The 23,502-nt window shown below is 33.7% G+C and overlaps 1 long non-coding RNA gene across 1 annotated transcript; it reads right to left on the bottom strand.

The window, feature by feature from the left end:
- Positions 1–156: 156 nt before the first annotated feature.
- LOC122586069 lies at positions 157–1,785 on the bottom strand. Its single transcript, XR_006321865.1, has 3 exons — positions 1,694–1,785; positions 851–924; positions 157–224 (listed from the first exon to the last, which is right to left on the bottom strand). It is a non-coding gene; the product is annotated as an uncharacterized LOC122586069 (long non-coding RNA).
- Positions 1,786–23,502: the final 21,717 nt, after the last annotated feature.

Here is a 23,502-nt window from a genome sequence, read left to right on the forward strand (position 1 = left end):
TACAAGTCTAATACATGTACAATCATTCAAATGTGGACCCCAGAATACGGATACAAGTCATCCATATATGGAATTGGGCCCACTTAATACAAGATAAATATTTGGACCATTTGGTACAATTAGAACTAAGAACATAATAGTCCTACAATGTCTTACGCTAATTATACGTCCAAAGTCAAAAGCATGGCCTTATAATGCCAAGATGATCACTTACTGTTGGTTACCTGAAAAGCATGAAATTTGAGAGGATCAACTATCGAAATAGTTGGTGAGTTTACAGTGTGTTTGACTAAAAGATCAGTCATCATTGTGAGCACACAATGATATGTAGTTATAAAAGACAAGACTGTACAGACCGAAGTCCAACAAGGATATAATGACTGTACAAACCGAGGTCTGACAAAGATATAATGACTGTACAGACCAAAGTCCGACAAATGTATAATGACTATATAGACCGAAGTCCGACAATAAGACCAATATGCCTCGTACAGGATTTCCCGTTTACAGCGGGGTACGGACCAAAACCAAGACAGTGAGATACAAAAACTGACAAGACTGCCATTAAAATCTCATAATGGTAAAACTACATAAGGGGGATCATTTTAGTTCGTCAAACACAAAGAACAATTTAGTCTGCCGATAACTGACAAGACATATAGATAAAAATTTCATAAGACATGTATACACATTTTCAGATAGCCGTCGACATGGCAAACATAAGGCAAATGATTTAAGTAGCCAAATCACATGACATAGACAAAGACAAATCATTTATAAAGTAGTCGTGTATACAACAATACATGCTCTTCAGGCCCAAAGTAAAGGAAAAAGGGCGCCATAAACTCACCTTAGCGATCAAAGAGCTAAAAGTATGAGTAGTCCGAGAAAGTGAGCAGTCTAGTCTCCACGTCTATCCAAAACCTAGGATATGAGTACCAATAGTGAGGATCAAATCTCACGACGACAAGTATCCTACGTACAACTACTTAGCTATAGACCCTAGAATGCCATGACCAAGAATGTGATTTAATGTTCAATATATAATTGACTCAAGTTACTAACGTCATTGACATTGTCATTACCAAGTGTCCATAATATACACCTTACTAGTTAGTCTATATCATAACTCAAGTTCATCTTTTTGTCACTAAATTTGGATGGAAAATCAAAGTGTTTAAATGTGTGTTTTAACAAGTTTGATATTCTTTTTTATGATGATATAAGACTAGTAAATAAGTTTTGGATCATTAGAAGTCAACGGCTAACCAAACGGAAAAGTTACAAAAAATTCCAGGAGGAGGACGGCCTTTGCTGATGAGGACGGCTCTTGTCAAAGGCCGTGCTCCCAACAAGGGCCGTACACAAGGGCCGTGCTCTTGCTGTTCGTGAAAACGGGTTTTAAGTGCAGTGTTTGACCATTTGCCGTAACCAAATCGTTTTCAACTCAATTCCTTTCATTGCAATGACTATAAACATGTCTAAAAAGACCTGAACAACTATGGACTTCTCTAACCATTTCACAAATTCCAATTCTTTTGATTTCAAAGACTAATTTTTATAGCAATCAATCTCACTTCATAAGCCAAAACTCATTTCACTTCCAAGTCTATCTAATTCGATTAACAAAACTGAAATCAAACTTGAGATGGAATCTAATCAAATCCAAAAGTTTATAGAAAAGTTAACTTACCAAAATTTGTGTTCTTGAAGGAAAATGATGAAGATGATGATGATAAACCCTAATTATTATAGTTATAAAACCCTTTCCTTTAATCTCCCTTTTGATTTCTTTTTTTTTTTTTTGTATGTGTGTCTTGTGGGTGTGTTCGATCCAGGCAAAAAAAAGAAAAAAGGGACTGCTTTGGTGGTCATTTTCCTGCCACAAACAAAAATGAGCGGCCCATGTGGCTATATTGGTATATTAATACCCTTAGTTCGGTAAAATGCTTACGATTAAATATCGTATGACTAAAAGGTTATAATTTAAAGTAAAGGTATTTTCCACAGTCTCATTTTAGTTAAGACAAGCCAATAAAACTTCGTCAAACTAAACTTAAAAAAAATATTAAGTCTAGACAGTCTATTTATTTTGTACAAGACATAACCTTTAAATACTTATTTAAAGTTATATTTAAGACTCGGCATTCGTCTAGATAGCTAATAGTCTACGTCATCGGGATACGTCTAATTTGACTAAGTCTAAAGTCCAAAAGTCTAATAATCTCCACGTCAAAGACAGTATAATTAGTGGTTTTCATTTTGGAGTAATTAAGATAGTGTAACACCCCGCTAAAACGGAATATACGGGATGTACAGATAAGCACAAGCACGCACAGTACAAGTTCAAACACAGCTTATAACATTAAGGAATAAGAAGTATGATAAGTTATTACAACATTTGGGATAAACCCTGAATTGGATAATATTCAAAAGACAGAACAATTATCTTAAGTACTCCTTGAACTCAGAACAGGAACAAGCAAAAGGAGGTCTTCACAGCCACTAATCTTGAATGCACGAACAATCTCCATAGAAGTAAGCTGGAAATAGGAAGACTCCTATGCTAAGAGAACTAAGAACCTAGCATGAAAAGCATGTAAGTTCAAAAGGGTCAACTACAAAAGTAGTTGGTGAGATTCACATAATGTACTTATTATTTATACATAATATTAGTATGTATATTAAGAACGAGTCATAAGATCTGTACGTCTGTCATAAGTACTTTGTAAAATTAAGGATAGTTTTGGAATATGTAATGTACTCAATATGTATGTGTATAATTACTGCTAACCCGATTGGTCAATGATGAACGATAGTGAATCAGTAAGCTCACAATAAACAAGTAAGCTACAAGCATGATCTAGATCAAATGAGTACAGATAATATGCATCCTCCAGAACTGTAGAGAATGAGGGTGGACCTACCCTAACAGCGCTGTCCATAATTACCTACGGTTCATTCCCTGAACTGTGGGATATGAATTGATAGCAGTAAAAATAGAACTCATACATAGAACAATAAGTTCATACAACGAACATATAACTGATACCAATGTATTCAAGATCTTGCCCATTCAAGATCTAGAATACAGTTTCAGAGAATAAGTATGATGATAGGAATGTATTCAGATCCTGCCCATTCAAGATCCCAACACACCACAGAAGATAAGAATAGTAATAAGGATGTATTTCAGAATCATTTTATAAATAGTCTGTATGTTCATAAAATAGTACATAGAACAGTTTTTGATCATATGTATATATATTTATATATATACATTTAAGTACGAAATACTTTTCATAGGATCATATAATAGTACGTAGAACAGTTCAAGAACATATATATATTTATATATATATATATATAATTTAAGTACAAAAATAGTTTTCATGCTTTTCAGTCCCCGATAAAGAACTTTGAATAGAATGTACGAAAAGGGGATAAGTGAACTCACAGTGATCTGGTACAGTACCGTTATCGAGCAGAAAGGATAAGCACAAAGATAGATATTATTATATCTATCGAAGTCTAAGCACGTCTTGTTTGAGGCCTAAGTACACGTCGTAATTCATATAATAGGTACATATATTAGACTTGGTGATTGATTAATCACGAAAATGTTCTTGATGATCCGGTGATTTGGTCTTTAATGAACTGAAAATGTTTTGACTCGAACTGAACTTTAAGTCCTTGGATTGAACTCGTTTTGTACGCCTTGGAACACACACAATCATGATTATAACTAATTAATTGTTCACAACTTTGTTAGAGAGCTCAATTAGGGTTTGCACATTTGAGCGTTTAGTTTTGGTTCGTTTTATGAACTAGCTTGGGTACCAAAATGTAGCCTTGGATATACTTAATCAAGTGTGCAACTTGATTGAATTAGGGTTTAAGAACTAAGATTATTTTAGAGAGATTAGGAACAAGGTCGACTAGGGTTTTATGTAAGCAAATTAATTCAAGTCCAATGCACAAAATCGTCTCACATTTGTTATTTAGATCGTCCCACTGTTGCACAACTTTAGATCGTCTCTTTGTTGTTCACCTTTGGATCGTTTTTATGTTGTTCAAGTTTGGATCGTTTTAGGTTCATGTCCTAAGAAATCGTTTCATGTTCATAGTCAAAAGAGATCGTTTCATGTTCATAGTCAAAAGAGATCGTTTCTTGTTCATAGTCAAAAGAGATCGTTTCTTGTTCATAGTCAAAAGAGATCGTTTCTTGTTCATAGTCAAAAGAGATCGTTTCTTGTTCATAGTCAAAAGAGATCGTTTCTTGTTTATAGTCAAAAGAGATCGTTTCTTGTTCATAGTCAAAAGAGATCGTTTCTTGTTGAGGTTGTTTAGATCGTTCCAGCTCAAAGCATTTAGGTCGTTTCATCAATTGTGACATTAAGATCGTTTCACTTTCATAGTGATTTAGATCGTTTTAGCTCACCAGTTTAGATCGTTTTAGCTCACAAGTTTAGGTCGTTTTAGACTTCTTCTTCAAAAGAGATCGTCTTACTGCTTCATCATTTAGATCGTTCTACTGCTTCACGAAGATACCATATTCATGACTAATTTGAATCAAGATTCGTTTAAGCAAACCGATCATTGATCAGTTACCCTTATGTGAACCAAGACCGAATCATACTTCAAACACAACAACAGCGAGCAGCAGCAGTAGCAGTTCAAGAACACGAACACTTGGCGGTTTCAAGAACAAATTATGTTCATATTTGAAAAATGTGTTTTGCGATTTAATCACGTTATGACCCAAATTTGTTCACCAAAATGATGTTAAACACAAACCCATTGCTTATAAACATGATTTCTTAACAAAAATCGGACCAAATCATCAAGAACAAGAACATAAAAAGTACACTTTTGTTTTGATCAAATTCTCAAAAGAGGTTGTTATTACCTGTGATTTGATGCCAGAAACGTGTTTTGATCGTCACAAGGAACCCGAAAGTACAAATGATTTCACTTAACCAACCCAAAATCAAGATGGTGATTTTTAGTGTGTGAAAATGGTGGTGGAGAGGTTTCCTGACTATGTGTTTTTAGAGAGAGAGTGAGAAATGAAGGTGATGAATGAATAGTGAATTTTCTCACACTACAACATTCTATTTATACCTTTTCCAAACGAATGCACTAGGTATTCCAAGGGACTATTTGTGAATATTTTGCACTAGAACACTCATGGACACGAACATTTATGAACTGAACCTTCATGTTTTATCGAATTAATTCATAATCCGTCACATAAATCAAGATTTAAGATCTAATTGACCTTCAAATAAGCACATATTTTGAGTCTAAAGTACATCAAGAACTTAAGTAGATTGGACTGTCTAGCCGTTCAGATGGCGAGAGTATGATCTAAGAACTTAATTAGAATATTCGTAAGGCGGTTGTAATTAGAATATTCGTAAGACGGTTGTTACAGATAGAGTAGATGTTGTATAATTAAGATACAGGAGGGATGGGGCATATATATAACACCGCATGCCTTATAATCTTTTATAAATGTATACTCAGGTTGATGTCGAGTCCAGTAGCACAAGATAATTAATAGTAGACTTGGAGTCAGTCAAGGATCACACACAGTCTTTCAAGAGATAGTGGAAATGCTTGTGGGTCACAATGGTCATGATCAAGAATTTAACAGTAGACTTGGATTTATGAATTGTATGTCATCTTTCTAAAGCCAGTGCCCACATACATATCAACTTGTGTGGGTCATAATAGCATGTTAATATTGGTCAACGGTAGTTGACTACAGTGTTAAACATGTAAACTTTCTATCAATAGCAAAAATTGTGATCTCTCTAACCTTTTAAAGTAGGATGTGTCTTCTTTGGTGGTTTTCAGCTTCTTCGGAGGTTAAGTATTGGGTATTTCTTTGCTATTCTGTCGTCTTTCAAGCTATCTGTCATTTGATGTCTTAGTTGTTATTTTGTTTTGGTGGTGAACTTATTGGAGTCAGTTATAGTGATCCTGTAACTGTAAAAAAATATGCGACACATGATTGAGTCGCCGGTCAGCTTGGTGTAACTGCTTTTACTTGATAATTAAGCTAACATATTTCATCCGTTGTGCAGCTGCTTTTACTTGATATTTAGTTCCTCTAATGATTACTATACTTAATGGTCATATTATGTAGCATGTATTCAAGCCCATCAGGTTTGAATATCTAGGTGGTGACAATAGGACAAAGACCACAGAAAGCCCTGAATACCGAAATTTAGCATTATCAGACGACTTTTGCTTTCGTGCGTTTGAAAGGGCACAACTTGTTGGGTTATATAACTAATTATCACAACAAATCACAAAGCACGCAACGGAAGACAAGATCTATGTAGTTTAATTAATTAACCAAAGTATAGAATTTGTACCTTATAATGGAGAGATTGAAGATAAGAACAAGGTTTAACTTAACCTCTCTACGATTGCACACTCAACGTTGAAACGTATGTATGCTAGTACTTGATCACGAACTCACAAACCCGTTGTGTATCTCCCTTAATATGAAAACCCATGAACCAAAGCATATGTAGTCGACAAAACTAGATCCATAATTAATGTGAACATTAATTAATGTATATATACATTGTTGCATGTGTTTTCGAACGGCACAAAACCAAAACCCTTTAAGGGTTTTGGTCGAATCAAATAAGGAGAAGAGAGAGGAGGGAATTTCTTGTGTGTATTGATTTCAAAACCCTTTGAATTAAGCCCTCGATATATAAGGAATAATTAGGGTTTTTATTCTTGGTGACCAAGTAATCTCAAGGCCAAAAAGCCTTGTAATTTTCAGCCCCCATGTTTAGGGAATTAGAGTCCAACACTAATTTCCTAATTCCACATTTAATCCTCCTTCTAATTAATTTAAATACAATTAATCCTTTAACTTATTTAAATTAATTATTTCGTGATCAAATTAATTAATAAATTACATTTAATATATTAATTAATTTATAGTTACATTCACGTTGAGGTGTGACCCCGTATGCTTAAATAGTTTTTGGACATACGTTCATTTTATGTGATTATATTCCAACAGCTCCCACTTGAGCTCATAACGAATGAAGGTAATAACATTGGTAGGCGTCTAGCAACATCCCAATGCTCCCGAAAACATTTAAGTTCTGTTTAAATGGTTAAGGCATTTATTATTCCTTTGTTCTGATACCTTTGTTAAATATGAATATGGATCGAGATCATTTCATAATTTAACGATTATGTTTCTCATTCTATAACTAATTAATGATTACCAAATATATTCGAGAACAATCTGGATTTATTTGGGCATGGCCATGCAAACATCTAAATTAGTCCTAATGAGGGCGCCAAACGGTATCACACTTCAATTTCAAATTGAAGGAACAAATCCTATATTGACTACACATGTCAGTCATCATATTTCACGACGCTTTTTGAAAATAGCCCTTTATGTACCCCTTTATTCAGGTGAGTTAGAACTATATCAAGTGCGATTCATATATGTTGACCTACTTGTATCTCAAGTCAAAGGATCAATCAAAGTAACCATTAGCGAATTTCACTTAATGACGTCGATCCATAAGGTGATAATTCGTTAGTGGGGTAGTCCGATATGCATCCGCTATGGATATCATGTGAGTTTGGTGGGATCCATCCATTACATATTCCAAGAATATAACCAATCACTCACAATTGTTTTCGTTTAATTATATTCCCATATAATTAATTGACAATGGACAATTTAGAATATTTAATAATATATGAAATACTATATGAAATATTCAAAGAATAAACATGCAAATATATGACACAATTTAATATTAAATGAAATCAAACATATCAAGTACTTTATTTCATTATGGAAAATATAAATTGTTTAACATCCTTTATCCAAATACCGAAGCAACAGATTTACATGAAATAACTAGCTAATTTAAGTCCTATGCCCTCGGCATGCCTTTCAAGCTTGGGCCTAGATAAAGCTTTTGTGAAAGGATTAGCTAAGTTAAAATCTGTGTGAACTTTGAGTAATAATGTCTGGCACCTTTTTGAACTCCGGGTTCGTTGGCAATGATTAATGCACCGTTATTATCACAGTACAAATCAGTGGGTAATTCATTTGAGGGGATCACGTCAAGCCCGCTAATGAACTTCCTTATCCAGACTGCTTCCATTGCGGCTTCTGAGGCGGCAATGTACTCGGACTCTGTTGTAGACACGACAACTGTGGTTTTTAGCTAATAGCATTCTACCGTGCCTTCATTTAAATAATGAAGACATATCCCGACTGATATTTTGAATCACAATTATCAGTCTGAAATCCAACATCACAGTATCTATTCACTTTGAATTCTGGATCAGGATTTCTTCCATACACCAAGAATAACTCTTTAGTAGCACACATGTACTTAAGAATATTCTTTACAGCAATTCAATGATCCTATCCAGGATTTTGCTGATAGTGACTAACTATATTTTGCGCAAATGCAATATCAGGTTTAGTGCATCTTATCGCATACATAACAGATCCCACAGCCAAAACATAAGGGATTTTTTGCATACGCTCCACCTCATTAGGTGTAGAAGCACTGTTCTTGCTAGATAAGTTAAGTCTTTCTTGCATGAGTGTAAACCCACACTTAGAATTTTCTATCTTGAAATGCTTCAAGATCTTATCAATATAAGCACTTTGACTTAATCTAAACAACCGTTTTAATCTAACTCGGTAGATCTTGATTCCAAGAATAAATGCCGCTTCTCCTAAATCTTTCATGGCAAAACACTTTCCAAGATGGGATTTAACATCTTGCAACATTGGAATGTGTTTTTCTATGATCAATATGTCATCAACATACAAGACAAGGAAAGTAACATTACTCCCACTAGCTTTGCGATATACACATGGCTCATCGGGATTTTGAACAAAACCAAACTTTTGATTTCTTCATCAAACCGCTTATTCCAACTTCTTGATGCTTGCTTTAGTCCATAAATGGACCTTTGAAGCTTGCATACTTTGTTAGGATGTTTTGGATCAATAAAACCTTCCGGTTGATCCATATAGACTTTTTCATCCAAGTAACCATTTAAGAAGGCAGTCTTAACATCCATTTGCCATATCTCAAAGTCATAGTGCGCAGCTATGGCTAAGAGAATCCTAATAGCTCTAATGTCCGCAACTGGAGAAAAGGTTTCTTCATAATCAACGCCGAAACGTTGAGTATAACCTTTCTCCACGAGACGAGCTTTATAGGTGTGTACATTTCCATCCATGTCCGTCTTCTTCTTGAAGATCCACTTACACCCAACAGTCTGAGCATTTTGTGGAAGATCAACCAAGCTCCAGACTTGATTGTCTTTCATGGATTTCATTTCCACTTTCGTAGCTTCAAGCCATTTGTCAGATTCCGGATCTGATAATGCAGCTTTGAAATTCGGAGGCTCATCGAGATCTCCAACAACGTCTTCTTCTACCATCAGACATAGTCTTTCGGTAGGACGTCTAGTCCTTTCGGACCTACGAAGTGGAATTGCTTCATTATCATCGACTTGAGGTTCATCACTTTGAACATTTTCCCCCCCAAGTTGATGATTGCTAGTATCTTCAGAAGGTGACACATCGTTCTCTTGAATCTCATCAAGTTCTACAATCCTCCCACTGTTCTCTTGAACTAACTTCTTTTCAAAGAACTCATCATATCGAGCAACACGAACAGTGTTTTTGGCGGGATCATAGAAGTCGTAACCCATCGTTTCCTTAGGGTATCCGACAAAGATGCACTTAGTACTTCTGGGTTCAAGTTTGTCATGCGTATCACGCTTCACAAGTGCCTCACATCCCCAGACTCTTAAGTAAGACAAATTAGGGACATCACCATGCCATAATTCGTACGGTGTCTTGTCAACCTTCTTGGTTGGAACCATATTGAGAATGCGTACAGGAGTCTCTAGAGCATAATCTCAAAACGAAAATGGGAGAGTTGTACGGATCATCATAGATCTCACCATGTCTAGCAAGGTTCGATTTCTCCTTTCAGACACTCCATTATGCTGAGGAGTGTATGGAGGAGAAAGCTGTTGGACAATTCCACATGCTTTAAGATAATCCTTAAACTCTTGGCTTAAGTATTCACCACCTCGATCCGAACGAAGAATGGTTTTACTGAGTTGATTTTCTACTTCATTTTTAAATTCTTTGAATGTTTCAAAGACTTCATGTTTATGTTTAAGCAAGTAAACATAACCATAATGACTGAAATCATCTGTAGAATAATGAAGTAGCTAGCATTTTTCCTTGACATATGTCTAAAAGGGCTACATACATCGATATGTATTAGTCCAAGTAGTTCCTTAGCCCTCTCCGGTTTTATGCGGAAAGGGTATTCTTGTTATATTGCCGAAAATACAAGATATGCATTTGTCAAATGATTCATCATTTGATTGTAAGATCCCTTCACGTTGAAGTTTTTCAATGCTTTTCTTGCTAACGGTAATTCATAAGACACGCATTTATCAAACGATTCATCATTTAATTTGTAAGATCTCTTCACATTGAAGACTTTTAATGCGTTTCTTGCTACTTATAATGCCGAAGACACGCATTTATCAAATGATTCATCATTTGATTTCTAAGATATCTTCACATTGAAGTCTTTAAATGCGTTTCTTGACAAAAATTAAACAAGATGACCATGTCAAAGATAGAGTCCAAGTTAACTTGACTCTTTTGCTATTGAATTATCATTTGAATCTCATCAACACTTATAATTCAGTTAAAAAGATACTTGAAGAACTGGTTAAACCAACTTGCTTCTTCTTCTTGTTCAACTCAGCTAGATACTTAGGACAATTCCTCTTCCAGTGTCTCACTATAGCATAATGATGACAAGCCTGGTCTTTAGCCGTATGCTCCTTTTTCTAAAGGGTCTTTTAAGGTTTTGAGACTAAACACTTTGTTTCCTCTTACCTAAGTTCTTGCCTTTAGCTTTACGGTTGTTTTGCTTTCTAAACCATTCCCCCCTTGATCATAAGAACTTGGGGTATCTCAGATTTCTTGGAAGGTTTTCTTCATACTCAATCAACTTGATATGAAATCCAACTATGCAACTCTGCAGTTATTTCTTATACCAATAACTTGATACGCATGTTTTAATCCTTTCCAGAATGCTCAAAGTGACTCTTCATCTTGAGTACATGAGCATTTACCGGTTTCCCATACTCGTGTTCAAGTTATGGAGTGACTCAATTAGCTAAAGTTATTCAACTCCAACTTGTTTTCCGTACATAGACTTGAGTTATTTGATTATATCACATGGATTTTGCAATCCGAATTGCCTTTTGAAGCTCAGGAGACATGCTTCTAGCATCAAATAAGCAACCTCAATATGTCTATTGTACCGAGTATTTTATGCTTCCAACTGCAATGCAGTGGCATTCGCATTAGGAATAGCGGTATCTGAGTTTCAATGACATCGGTTTTCTTTTCAACTCTTAGAACAATTCTCTATTGACAAAAACAGTCATTGAAATTGGTTTTAGAAAGTTTTCTCTTTCTAGCATCGACCTGAAAGCCGATTGGTGTATGTTTTGTGAAGGATTTGTTGCCATTTACAAAACAGATTCAAGTTCAAATATCGGTATTTTCGATAATAAATGCTTAAGAAATTAATTACCCAATGTTTATAAAATAAACAATTAATTTCATTAAGGCTAGGATCCAATTGACATACAACCATTTCATCAGTTGATCTGTTAGAAATAATTGCACTCAAAAGGTAAGTGATGATCAGTAATTGTATTACAAGTGAAATTCCTAGAAAGTATGGGACCTACGTAAGACACTTGATTCATCAAGCGATCTTTTGTAGTCATGTTTTGTCCCATCTTTTGCCACGGGTCAAGGTCTCACCGCTTAACTCGCTTTAAGTCGTCCAACTAAGAACGTGCAAAATTGACCACCACTGTGTACCAGTGAATGGGTTTCGCCATGCAATCGCCATTTCACCACTATGTACCAGTGAGTAAAACAATGACCCCATGTGTCCTTGACAAATTGGATGGCAAATGACTTAAGTTTATTGGGTCATTCAATTTGATATGTGATCAAAAAGTTATGTTTAGAAGACTCATGCATATCTTCTAAACATAATATTTAATAAAATCATTTGTATAATCTTAGCAACACAAGAGAGCTCCGTAGCTCCATTTGAACGCACAAAGAAGCGCAAGGGCAAAGGTATGCGATGAACGCGATTTAAAAACCCGCCCTTTTAGAAGGCTAACGCACTCCGACTTATACCTCTCTTAGAGTTTGTTCAAATGGGTGAGCCGGTGTATCTCAAGATTGTAGGACTCCAATTTTATTAAAAAAAAATCTCTTATTTCGATATTGCTTGTTCAAATTTATCTTTTCTCAAAACAATTTTACATCACAATTTATATCTCAATAAATATGCAAAATTATAAACTATAACTATTTAAGCATGCAACGAGTTATGTTAGACACCTAAACATGTCACTATAGTTTATTTATGTCTAATCCGGCCCCCCCCTTCAAAGAAGAGGACCACATACATCAAGTTGCCTTGATTGCATAAGACTTAAACATATACATCATAAACAATTATCATATAATCACATAGTTAGCTTTCTGAAAATTCCAGTAGCTTCACGACCTGTTTAGACCTGTTTCTGGTCCGATTCAGATTTCGACCAGAACTACAAAGTTTTAGCCCTATGTGTTGAGAATCTACAGTTCAAAGAACGACCTCGAACTCATTATGGATTAAAAGATATAAAGTTTTTAGTAAACTGTCGCAAAACAGAAAGTTTATACGAAAAATTCACATTGTCACACAATTAATTATACAATTATCTAGCATAATTAACCCTAATGATCAAGATTTCATATCAATATATCTAAGTAAGAATCATGAATGATTTGCATGAAAAATTCATGATTTTTACTTCTTTTTAACAATTAAAATTAAAGGTATAACACATAATTACATACAATTTATCACATATATGTAATTAATCAAAACTTCGATTAGGAACCTTAAAAAAACATTTTTTTTTATTTTCTGGGAAAATCTCGAACCATATATAATAAAACTTTTTTCATATTTAAATAATGTAATTAAAGTACAAAATCAATTTAAATATATACATATATATATAGCCGGAAAATTCAATAATCAAGAACCCTAACCCCCCTTCAAGTTTTGATCTTTTGTTAATCAAAAAACATACATAGTAGGCTCGTGATACCACTGTTGGGTTATATAACTAATTATCACAACAAATCACAAAGCACGCAACGGAAGACAAGATCTATGTAGTTTAATTAATTAACCAAAGTATAGAATTTGTACCTTATAATGGAGAGATTGAAGATAAGAACAAGGTTTAACTTAACCTCTCTACGATTGCACACTCAACGTTGGAACGTATGTATGCTAGTACTTGATCACGAACTCACAAACCCGTTGTGTATCTCCCTTAATATGAAAACCCATGAACCAAAGCATATGTAGTCGACAAAACTAGATCCATAATTAATATGAACATTAATTAATGTATATATACATTGTTGCATGTGTTTTGGTCGAACCAAAACCCTTTAAGGGTTTGGTCGAACGGCACAAAACCAAAACCCTTTAAGGGTTTTGGTCGAACCAAATAAGGAGAAGAGAGAGGAGAGAATTTCTTGTGTGTATTGATTTCAAAACCCTTTGAACTAAGCCCTCTATATATAGGGAATAATTAGGGTTTTTAATCATGGTGACCAAGTAATCTCAAGGCCAAAAAGCCTTGTAATTTTCGGCCCCAATGTTTAAGGAATTAGAGTCCAACACTAATTTCCTAATTCCACATTTACTCCTCCTTCTAATTAATTTAAATACAATTAATCCTTTAACTTATTTAAATTAATTATTTCGTGATCAAATTAATTAATAAATTACATTTAATATATTAATTAATTTATAGTTACATTCACGTTGAGGTGTGACCCCGTAGGCTTAAATAGTTTTCGGATATACATTCATTTTACGTGATCATATTCCAACACAACCTGTACTTGAAGCTGTGTCATTTTTGACTGCAATTATAGCTCATGAAAGTGGTCATCTTTTAGCTGCTTCACTTCAAGGAATTCATGTAAGTAAATTTGCTATTAGTTTTGGGCCTATTTTTATCTATATTTAATGCTAATAATGTTGAGTATTCTTTAAGAGCATTTCTTTTGGGTGGTTTTGTTAGTTTTCTAATATCACAATTGATGATTTTTCTTTAATTCTAAAAAAGGCCTATTTTGGATATAATGTTTGTTATTTCAGCTTTGTATTGCCAATATAGTTTTTGTATACTTTATTATCTTTGGTCTAGTTGTATTTATTGGATTGGCTGTACAAGAAGCTTTCCCTAGTGTGATTGTACACGAGTTTTGACCCTTTTTGGCTGCTTCCCTAGACGGGTTGTTAGCCAATGATTAATTCATTTTCTCAATTTGGTTGATGTCATTAAGAAAAATCCAAAATCGACGTTGTGGTTTAAGGTAGATAGGGGTGGGAAAGAGTTTTTAGTTAAGGTTACCTCACATAAAAACCTTGATGGTAGTAAAAGCTATACCAGTAATATTGTTTGAGGTTGATAATATTTGACTAATGCATATGGTGACTACCAACCCATATGACATGCTTCATCAGTTTAGTTAGTTTCTGTTCCTAAAATTGACCCTTTGTCAAGTAAATGGGTTGAAATGCTCATCAATGATGGTGTGATTTCCCCCTTCAGTTGTGATAGACATGGGTTTTTGCGGGATATACCACACCGTTGAAAATAAAAGCGAACAAAATAATGTTGTCGGAGTGCTTTAATTTATAAAGATATTGCGTGACGTATTTATAATATATTTCCAGGGCAAAACGATGGTGTTGACTCAAATATTCTGGATGTGCATCTCGGAACGATCCTAGAATATGTAAAATTATCTTGCCTTTTTGAAAGGGAAGGAAGCTGTGAGTCTTCTCTTGGGGAATAACAAGATGTGTTTATGATATATTTCCAGGGGAAAGTTGGGAAGATCTCTTCGGGGACAACAGAGATCCGGCATTGTGAGCTTCTATTTTAGACCCTTGATCACAACATCTTTATATAAGATTAATAACCGATCTATATGTTCAGCTTTCTAATTTTTTTCATTTATTGAAGGCCCGATTATTCTTTCACAAGCCTTGGTTTTGTGTCCTTGATGAGTGCACCAAGTAAGCAAACATATTTCCACACATAAAAAGAGTTCATTATCCATTTTTGTTTTTATGTATTAATATTCCTGTTTTAATCATTCTAGTGCTACAAATATTGAAGAGTACCTGTACCGGCTTGCACGTGATCTAGGCATCACGTTTATTACACATCACAGGTACATAGGGGGTGTTTGGCCTAGCTTTTGAATCTTGGCTTATGCTTTTTTGCTTATGCTTTTGTTTCATAAGCTTATAAGTTTTTTTTCCTGTTTGGATTAGCTTATGTTGTCTAAGCTAATAAGACATTTTAAAGTGTTTGGCCTAGTTTTTTTTGAGTTAGCTTATGTTGACAAAATGACCAAAAAAGTAGACATGCTTATATATTAGCACATAACTTACATATTCATGAGTTAAGGAAATGAGGAGCTAGTTAAAACAGTTGTAAACAAAAAGAACAAATGAAAACAAGCAGCTAATTAACATGCAATTCCATAACTTGTTTGTTTGTTTAGTGAAAAGATCGATATATGCAATCATACAGAAACACTTTTTAAAGATTTGTTTGTTGTTTAATAAGTGAAAAGAGAAATTGAATTACTATATCGATATTATGAAAAGATCTACTTTTTTGTTGTTGTTTAAAGAATACGAAGAAACATGAATTTGAGTTTGCTCTGTAGAAAAAAAAAAGAGATTGAGAGGGAGAAGAAGAAACACATTGGGCAGACAAAAAAGATATATGAAGGATAAATGAGTCTTTTAAAACATCTTTATAAAAAAAGCCATTAGCTTTTGTTTGAAAACCAATGTTACAATGGCTTATGTAAAATGGCTTTTATAAGCTAAAAGCCTTGTAAACATGTCACTATGGTTTATTTATGTCTAATCCGGCTCCCCCTTCAAAGAAGAGGACCACATACATCAAGTTGCCTTGATTGTGTAAGACTTAAACATATACATCACAAACAATTATCATATGATCACATAGTTAGCTTTCTGGAAACTCCAGTAGCTTCACGACCTGTTTAGACCTGTTTCTGGTCCGATTCAGATTTCGACCAGAACTACAAAGTTTTAGCCCTATGTGTTGAGAATCTACAGTTCAAAGCACGACCTCTAACTCATTACGATTAAAAGATATGAATTGTTTAGTAAACTGTCGAAAAACAGAAAGTTTATACGAAAAATTCACATTGTCACACAATTAATTATACAATTATCTAGCATAATTAACCCTAATGATCAATATTTCATATCAATATATCTAAGTAAGAATCATGAATGATTTGCATGAAAAATTCATGATTTTTACTTCTTTTTAACAATTAAAATTAAAGATACAACACATAATTACATACAATTTATCACATAAACATGTAATTAATCAAAACTTGGATTAGGAACCCTAAAATTTTTTTTTTTTTTTTATTTTCTGGAAAATCTTGATCCATATATATATATATATTTTAAATAAAACTTTTTTCATATTTAAATAATGTAATTAAATTACAAAATCAATTTAAATATATACATATATATATATAGCCGGAAAATTCAATAATCAAGAACCCTAACCCCCCTTCAAGTTTTGATCTTTTGGTAATCAAAAAACATACATAGTAGGCTCGTGATACCACTATTGGGTTATATAACTAATTATCACAACAAGTCACAAAGCACGCAACAGAAGACAAGATCTATGTAGTTTAATTAATTAACCAAAGTATAGAATTTATACCTTATAATGGAGAGATTGAAGATAAGAACAAGGTTTAACTTAACTTCTCTACGATTACACACTCAACGTTGGAACGTATGTATGCTAGTACTTGATCACGAAATCACAAACCCGTTGTGTATCTCCCTTAATATGAAAACCCATGAACCAAAGCATATGTAGTCGACAAAACTAGATCCATAATTAATGTGAACATTAATTAATGTATATATACATTGTTGCATGTGTTTTCGAACGGCACAAAACCAAAACCCTTTAAGGGTTTTGGTCGAACCAAATAAGGAGAAGAGAGAGGAGAGAGTTTCTTGTGTGTATTGATTTCAAAACTCTTTGAACTAAGCCTTCTATATATAGGGAATAATTAGGGTTTTTAATCATGGTGACCAAGTAATCTCAAGGCCAAAAAGCCTTGTAATTTTCGGCCCCAATGTTCATGTTCTTGAGCTGCTACTGCTGCTCGTTGCTGTTTTGATTGAAGTGTGGTTCGGTCTTGGTTCACATAGGGGTAACTGATCAGTGATCGGTTTAGCTCAAATGGAATTCTGATTCGAATCATGGCTTGAGTCTGATGTGTTAATCGATCAAGAACCTAGTTGCTGTCTATGTGGTTTTGAAACGATCTTAAACAGATCGTTTTACTTCCCTCAAAGTTCCTAAAACGATCTAATTAGAGCTTGCACGAAACGATCTAAATAGAGCTTGCACGAAACGATCTAAATGGAGCTGAACCCTAAAACGATCTAAATGGAGCTGAACCCTAAAACGATCTAAACGGAGCTGAACCCTAAAACGATCTAAATGGAGCTGAACCCTAAAACGATCTAAATGAAGCTGAACCAGAACGATCTAAATAGGCTATGCAAGCAAAACGACCTAAACTGATGAAGACTTGGAACGATCTGTTTTGATCAACACCTTGAAACGATCTAAATACTATACAGACGATCTAAAATGCTAGGCTAGGACAATCAGAACATCACATCTACAAGACGACCTTCATTTCAAATATGAAACGATCTCCTGCAAGGTATTAAACGATGTAAATAATGAAACGGGAATGATCTAAATATAGAGTTTATATATAATGATCTGAAACCTTGAACTCTGAAGCGATTTCTTGAAACTGAACATCAAAACGACCTAATTGATCTTGACATAAGGAACGACCTAAATCGATCCAAGATAGAACAATCTCTTTTTGCTATGAAACCAGAATGACCTAAGTTCTCCTAGACTTCTAATGACGATCTAAAGTCCCTAGTCAATTTTATACATCTAAATTAACTTGGGTACGAATGTTATGAACATCTTAAGCGAATTCGTAAACTAAAGTTCACAAGAAAGACATGTACAATCTGATAACATTGCAATTATATATGTTCAAAAGACGTACAAGACAAGTTCAGTTCGGGTACTTAAAGTCCATTTTGTGTCAAAACGTTCTAAGTTCATCAAGGACCAAATTATCAGATCATCAAGAACATTTTCGTGCTAAATTAATCACTGAGTCTAATATATGTGCCTATCATGTGTACAACAACGTGTACTTAGGCTTATGTCAAGGTGTGCTTGGATTTTGATAGATATAATCTATCTATCTTTGTGCTCGTTCTCTGTGCTCAATACCTGTACTGTACCAGATCACTGTGAGTTCACTTATCCCCTTTTCGTACATTTTGTTCAAAGCTCTTTATCGGGGACCGAAAAGCATGAAAACTATTTTTGTACTTAAATTATATATATATATATATAAATACATATATATGTTCTTGAACTGTTCTACGTACTATTACATGATCGCATGAAAAGTATTTCGTACTTAAATGTATATACATAAATATATATACATATGTTCTAAAACTATTCTATAAACTATTTTATGAACATACAGACTATTTATAAAATAATTCTAAAATACATCCTTATTATTATTCTTATCATCATATATACTCTCTTGAGTGTATTTAGATCTTGAATGGGCAGGATCTGAATACATTCCTATCATCATACTTATTCTCTGAAATTGTATTCTAGATCTTGAATGGGCAGGATCTTGAATACATTTGAATCACTTATAGGTTCTCTATATGTGCTTATTGCTCTATGTATGAGTTCTATTTTTACTGCTATCAATTCATATCCCACAGTTCAGGGAATGAACCGTAGGTAATTATGGACAGCGCTGTTAGGGTAGGTCCACCCTCATTCTCTACAGTTCTGGATGATGCATATTATCTGTACTCATTTGATCTAGATCATGCTTGTAGCTTACTTGCTTATTATGAGCTTACTAATTCACTATCGTTCATCATTGACCAATCGGGTTAGCAGTAATTATATACATACATATTGAGTACATTACATATTCCAAAACTATCCTTAATTTTACAAAGTACTTATGACAGACGTACAAATCTTATGACTTGTTCTTAATATACATACTAATATTATGTATAAATAATAAGTACTTTATGTAAATCTCACCAACTACTGTTGTAGTTGACCCTTTTGAACTTACATGCTTTTCAGGCTAGGTTCTTAGTTCTCTTAGCATAGGAATCTTCCTATTTCCAGCTTACTTCTATGGAGATTGTTCGTGCGTTCAAGATTAGTGGCTGTGAAGACCTCCTTTTGCTTGTTCCTGTTCTGAGTTCAAGGAGTACTTAAGATAATTGTTCTGTCTTTTGAATATTATCCAATTCAGGGTTTATCCCAAATGTTGTAATAACTTATGATACTTCTTATTCCTTAATGTTATAAGCTGTGTTTGAACTTGTACTGTGCGTGCTTATGCTTATCTGTACATCCCGTATATTCCGTTTTAGCGGGGTGTTACATTTGACCCTTTTTGGCTGCTTCCCTAGACGGGTGGTTAGCCAATGATTTATTCATTTTCTCAATTTGGTCGATGTCATTAAGAAAAATCCAAAATCGACGGTGTAGTTTAAGGTAGATAGGGGTGGGAAAGAGTTTTTAGTTAAGGTTACCTGACATAAAAACCTTGATGGTAGTAAAGGCTATACCAGTAATATTGTTTGAGGTTGATAATATTTGACTAATGAATATGGTGACTACCAACCCATATGACATGCTCCATCAGTTTAGTTAGTTTCTGTTCCCAAAATTGACCCTTTGTCAAGTAAATGGGTTGAAATGCTCATCTATGATGGTGTGATTTCCCCCTTCAGTTGTGATAGACATGGGTTTTTGCGGGATATACCACACCGTTGAAAATAAAAGCGAACAAAATAATGTTGTCGGAGTGCTTTAATTTATAAAGATCTTGCGTGACGTATTTATAATATATTTCCAAGGTAAAACGATGGTGTTGACTCAAATATTCTGGATGCGCATCTCGGAACGATCCTAGAATATGTAAAATTATCTTGCCTTTTTGAAAGGGAAGGAAGCTGTGAGTCTTCTCTTGGGGAACAACAAGATGTGTTTATGATATATTTCCAGGGGAAAGTTGGGAAGATCTCTTCGGGGACAACAGAGATCCGGCATTGTGAGCTTCTCTTTTAGACCCTTGATCACAACATCTTTATATAAGATTAATAACCGATCTATATGTTGAGCTTTCTAATTTTTTCATTTATTGAAGGCCCGATTATTCTTTCACAAGCCTTGGTTTTGTGTCCTTGATGAGTGCACCAAGTAAGGAAACATAATTTCCTCACATAAAAAGAGTTCATTACCCATTTTTGTTTTTATGTATTAATATTCCTGTTTTAATCATTCTAGTGCTACAAATATTGAAGAGTACCTGTACCGGCTTGCACGTGATCTAGGCATCACGTTTATTACACATCACAGGTATGGGGGTGTTTGGCCTAGCTTTTGAATCTTGGCTTATTATTTTTTGCTTATGCTTTTGTTTCATAAGCTTATAAGCTTTTTTTTCCTGTTTGGATTAGCTTATGTTGTCTAAGCTAATAAGACATTTTAAAGTGTTTGGCCTAGTTTTTTTTTAGTTAGCTTATGTTGACAAAATGACCAAAAAAGTAGACATGCTTATATATTAGCACATAACTTACATATTCATGAGTTAAGGAAATGAGGAGCTAGTTAAAACAGTTGTAAACAAAAAGAACAAATGAAAACAAGCAGCTAATTAACATGCAATTCCATAACTTGTTTGTTTGTTTAGTGAAAAGATCGATATATGCAATCATACAGAAACACTTTTTAAAGATTTGTTTGTTGTTTAATAAGTGAAAAGAGAAATTGAATTACTATATCGATATTATGAAAAGATCTACTTTTTTGTTGTTGTTTAAAGAATACGAAGAAACATGAATTTGAGTTTGCTCTGTAGAAAAAAAAACAAATTGAGAGGGAGAAGAAGAAACACATAGGGCAGACAAAAAAGATATATGAAGGATAAATGAGTCTTTTAAAACATCTTTATAGAAAAAGCCATTAACTTTTGTTTGAGAACCAATGTTACAATGGCTTATGTAAAATGGCTTTTATAAGCTCAAAAGCTATAAGCCCATAAGCCAAACTAAACACTAAAACAACTTTTATTTTTCGACAAAAGCAAATAAGCTAAAAGCCTTGTAAAAAAGGCTAGGCCAAACACCCCTCTACTACTGTTCTTTTGCAACAAGAAAATTTATGTATTAATAGCTGATGCCAAAACTTACAGCTTATAATGGGTTTAGGTCAAATGGGTAAATCTTATTTGCGGGTTGAAACCGATTGCGTTGGTTGCTGAGCCAACCGAAAAGCACCTTTTAATTTATAAATATGGGTGTATAGTTATTGATTACAAAAACTCTGCCTCATATCAATAATCTGAACTTCTTTCATAGAGTAATGTATAAGCTTTTATGCTTTTTAATACATCATTGCGAATGACTTTTGACCTCTTGATCCATTTAAGTTGTATCCAAATTTGGCTTAACCAATTTGACCAGAAAATAATCGGAAGCATATCTATATCTGTTTTGCCCTAAAAAAAACAGTTTCTATCTGGTCAATCTGATTAAATTGAATTAGCAGTAACTAGTTATAGTACCCGCGGCGTTGCCGCGGGATACGCTTTCTACCCAAAAAAGTAAAATCGTAACTATGTGAAAGTTATTTAATAAAAACATGAGAAGCCAAAAATTCAATTTAAAACAAAATAATTCGAAAACTTTGATGTGGGGCAAATTTAAAAACGATGTGTATATAACCTCTTGATCCATTTAAGTTGTATCCAAATTTGGCTTAACCAATTTGACCAGAAAATAATCGGAATCTGAACAAATCTATATAAATTGGTCGAACATGCTACTTGCTAGTAAAACCAGAAGTTAATCGGAATCTTATCAATTTATCATATGTCTGTCTATTTCTTGTATAATACGAAGCATATCTATATCTGTTTTGCCCTAAAAAAAACAGTTTCTATCTGGTCAATCTGATTAAATTGAATTAGCAGTAACTAGTTATAGTACCCGCGGCGTTGCCGCGGGATACGCTTTCTACCCAAAAAAGTAAAATCGTAACTATGTGAAAGTTATTTAATAAAAACATGAGAAGCCAAAAATTCAATTTAAAACAAAATAATTCGAAAACTTTGATGTGGGGCAAATTTAAAAACGATGTGTATATAAAATGACGAATAAAAATAGTCAAAACCTGTCTAAAAGTAAAATCCTAACCAGGCGAAAGTTATTTGATGAAAATATGAGAACCCAAAAATTTAGTGTCTAGAAAAAAAAATCAAAAACTCTAATGTGGGGTAAAAGTTAAAAAATAGAAAACTTGTACATTCCACGCATAACGTATATGTACATTCATATAGCTTTTTAGTATATTACAAATGAGAATCCAAACATTTAACGTCAACAATATAAAAATGAAAACTTTGATGTGGGACAAATTTAAAAACGTTATATATAAAAAAAAATGGATGAAAATAGTCAAAATTAAATGTTTAAAAAGTAAAAGCGTTACCATGTGAAGTTATTTGATAAAAACATGAGAACTGAAAAATTCAATATCAAGAAAATAAAAACAAAAACTTTGATGTAGGGCAAATTTAAAAACGTTATGTATATCAAAAGACGAATAAAAATAGTCAAAACCAAATGGTGAAGGTTATTTGATGAAAACATGAGAACCCAAAAATTTAGTGTCAAGAAAATAAGAACGAAAACTTTAATATGGGGCAAAAGTTTAAAGAGAGAAAGTTTAGGAGGTTAAAATGAAAAATGGCAAAAAATATTATGTGCTATAAGAACTTGTACATTCTACGCATAACGTTAAAGCTTGTACATTGCATGCATAAAGCATTTAAATGAAAATAATCAAAGACCAAATGTTTAAAAGTAAACCCGTAACTGTGTGAAAGTTGTTTTATGAAAACATGAAAACCTAAAAGTTTAGTGTCACGGAAATGAAAGCGAAAACTTTGATGTGGGTTAAAAGTTAAAAAATTGAAATTTTAGGGGTTAGAAAGAAATTTTTGGTTAAATTTGAGGGGGTTAAAACGAAATTTGGTTAAATTTAGTATGTGATTTAAATCCT

Source organism: Erigeron canadensis, chromosome 1, assembly GCF_010389155.1.
Source record: "Erigeron canadensis isolate Cc75 chromosome 1, C_canadensis_v1, whole genome shotgun sequence".
Taxonomy (NCBI): domain Eukaryota; kingdom Viridiplantae; phylum Streptophyta; class Magnoliopsida; order Asterales; family Asteraceae; genus Erigeron; species Erigeron canadensis.